Source organism: Sorex araneus, chromosome 5 (genome assembly GCF_027595985.1).
Source record: "Sorex araneus isolate mSorAra2 chromosome 5, mSorAra2.pri, whole genome shotgun sequence".
Classification (NCBI taxonomy): domain Eukaryota; kingdom Metazoa; phylum Chordata; class Mammalia; order Eulipotyphla; family Soricidae; genus Sorex; species Sorex araneus.
Window position 1 is genome coordinate 158725769 of NC_073306.1, and position 3118 is coordinate 158728886.

At 41.0% G+C, this 3118-nt stretch overlaps 1 non-coding gene across 1 annotated transcript; it reads left to right on the plus strand.

Moving 5' to 3' along the window:
- Positions 1 to 275: 275 nt before the first annotated feature.
- LOC129405474 (U2 spliceosomal RNA) lies at positions 276 to 465 on the plus strand. The gene has a single exon (XR_008630611.1). It is a non-coding gene; the product is annotated as a U2 spliceosomal RNA (small nuclear RNA).
- Positions 466 to 3118: the final 2653 nt, after the last annotated feature.

Sequence of the window (3118 nt, forward strand, 5' to 3'; positions counted from 1 at the left end):
ACCCCTGTGCATCGCCGGATGTGACCCCAAAAAAAAAACAAAACAAAAAAGAAAGACAGCAACTCTTTCCTATCAGGGCAGGAGAGATAGTCCAGTGGGCAGTGCGCTTGTTTTGTGAAACCTGAGTCTGATTCCTTCGCAGTGGAGCACCACTAACAGTGACCCCTGTACATATAGCCAGAAGGATGTACTGTGAGTACTGTGAGGTACGGCTCCAATCTCCAGTCCCCCGCCCCCATAATAAAATAAATTATTTCATATCTCAATAAATATGCATCACTTCTTGGCCTTTGGCTAAGATCAAGCGCAGTATCTGTTTTTATCAGTTTAATAATTAATATATCATGTATCCATGGACAATGTATTAAATGGATTTTTGGAGCAGGAAGTTGGAATAGAAGCTTGCTTCATCCACTCCACTCATCAACCTGGCATTTCAGTACTTCTAGGAATGGTGCACCTCCCTCAATTAAAAAAAAAGAAAAAAGAAATATGCAATGGGAACCAGGCATAACATATTTCCTTGCTTAAGGCAAAACTAAATTACATAACAAAGGAATGAGTTAACATTGTTTCTGGTTTGTGGGCCATACATAGTGGTGATCAGGGCTTACTCTTGGCAGTGACTCATGTTGCTCATGTGCAAACCAAGAACCTTACCTGCTGTACTACTGCTGTAGGCCTTCTTACTTCATTATTACTTGGTAACAAGGCATTCCTTTGCAGCACTGTTCACAAGCCAGAATCTGGAAACCACCCAAGTGCCCTAGAACAGATGACTGGTTAAAGAAACTTTGGTACATCTACACAATGGAATACTGTGCATCTGTTAGGAAAGATGAAGTCATGAAATTTGCTTAGAAGTGGATGGTCTGGAGAATATCATGCTAAGTGAAATGAGTCAGAAAGAGAGGGACAGACATAAAATGACTGCACTCATTTATGGAAATAAAATATCATAATATGAGACTGATGCCCAAGAACAATAGAAACAAGGACCAGGAAGATTTCTCCATGGTTGGAAGCCTGCCTCATGAGCTGGGGATGAAGGCAACAGGGATAGAGAAGGAAACGCTAAATCAATGATGGTTGGAGTGGTGCTCATGATGGGAAATGTGTGCTGAAAGTAGATAAAGGACTAAACATAATAGCCTCTCACTATTGTTATGCAAACCATAATGCCCATAAGTAGAGAGAGTAAGAGGGAAATTATCTGCCATAGAAGCCGGGGGAGGGGTGGGATGAAGGGAAAGGGATACTGGGGACATTTGTAGTGAAAAATGTAATGTACACTGGTGGAGAGCCAGGTGTGTGATCATTGTATGACTGAAGCACAAACATGAAAGTTTTGTAACTGTAGCTCACAGTGATTCAATAAAAAAAAAGAAGAAAATTAGACTAATTGTCACCTCACCCTGGAAGAATGTCATACTTTGGTCATGCTGGATGTAGTTTTAAAAGCTGAAACTGTTGATAGAATCCCAGAGTTGAAATTGGTGAGATAAAAAGTTCCAAAAGTGTTAAAAATCAATTTTATGTAAAAATTGTTATATCTCATCACAGGGTTGTTAAGTCCTTGCCTTAGAATTTATTAAGCTGGTTGTTGCTAATTGAGCCTTTTGTGTTGTTCTCTTTGTTTGTTGAGTTTAGTTTGTTTCCATGTTACTTTCCCATTTAATTGGGTGTGCTCCTGCTGGAATTTCAGAATTGAGAAATTAAGTGGTGTTGCACAGTCCAGAGACTTCGAGATCTATGGTCTGAGACATTAGTGAAGCCATGAGGTTGAGCCCTTAGCATGACTGTAGCAGTGGGGTGTTGGTGCAACTACCAGGGTTTTGACAGGATGGGAACTTGGTTCACCTACCTCCAGAGGGCACCCCAGAGTCTTCAGCTGATGGGACTGATATGTCCAGTGTTTTATTTGCAGTGTGCAAGTCAAGATTAGGTAGAGTAGGGTAGGCAGGTGAGTAAGGGTAGGTAGGTGAGTCAATATGGCCAGAGGCTGTGGGAGATGGGCCTCAATCTGGATTTGGGGTCAATTTTTTCCCTTAGAACTCAGTAACTATTCCTATGTGAATGCTGACCACTTTATAATGATTTGAAGGTTAGAACAGCAGGTAGGACGTTTGCCTTGCATGCGGCTGACCCAGGTTCGATCCGTCTGTCCCTCTCAGAGAGCCCAGCAAGCTACCGGGAGTATCCCGCCCACATAGCAGAGCCTGGCAAGCTACCAGTAGCTCATTCAATATGCCAAAAACAGTAACAACTAGTCTCACAAGGGAGACGTTACTGGTGCCCACTTGAGCAAATTGATGAACAAGAGCAACGGGATGACAGTGACAGTGACAGTGACTCCATGCTATCATCATTAGTCCCCCAAAGTTAAAGGAGTTAAAAGGAAAATTTTTTACCTTCTAATACCCAGTACTTTTTCTTGGTAATGAGTACATCCTAGTTTAGGAACACTTGTATTGCATATTTTCACTAGTGCTTTTGATTTTAATTTGGTTCTTTTTTCTCAACAGTCTGTACTTGTGCCACACATTATCTAAATTTTCTGAATTTTCATCTCTATGTGTCCTTATGGTTATTTTTGATTGCTGTGGTTGGGATTTGGTGGTTTAAAGTGAGCCATGGCAATTTTTAAATTTTTAACCTCCTTCTTAGTATCATCTTTAAAAAAAAAGAAATAAAAAACACTTTCTCCCCTATCCCTTCTTCTAAAGTAATCACACACAAAATTTCTTTCTAGGATAATATTGATACCATGATTTTAAAAAATGCTTATCTATAAATAAATGATTTGTAAGAGATTCTTCCAAATCCCATGCAACACTAAGTCATCCAGGGCACCGCAGAGGGGGAACAGGTTAACTCAGTGCTTACTCAAACAGAGTACCAGTAACCAAAAACTTCCACACTCCACAATGGCTGCTGTGCTCCCAGCCGAACTCACTGCTTGGATGAGCCTGACCCAGAAATTAATCTGTTGAAAAGCTCAGAAATGTGGGGTTTGTGACTGAAATCTCCAGGCTTTCACAGAGTTAGGGATGGGTGACATTCCCTTATCCCTCTATTTCTGGAATTCCCAACAGCCACTGCCATTAACCACCTTTGG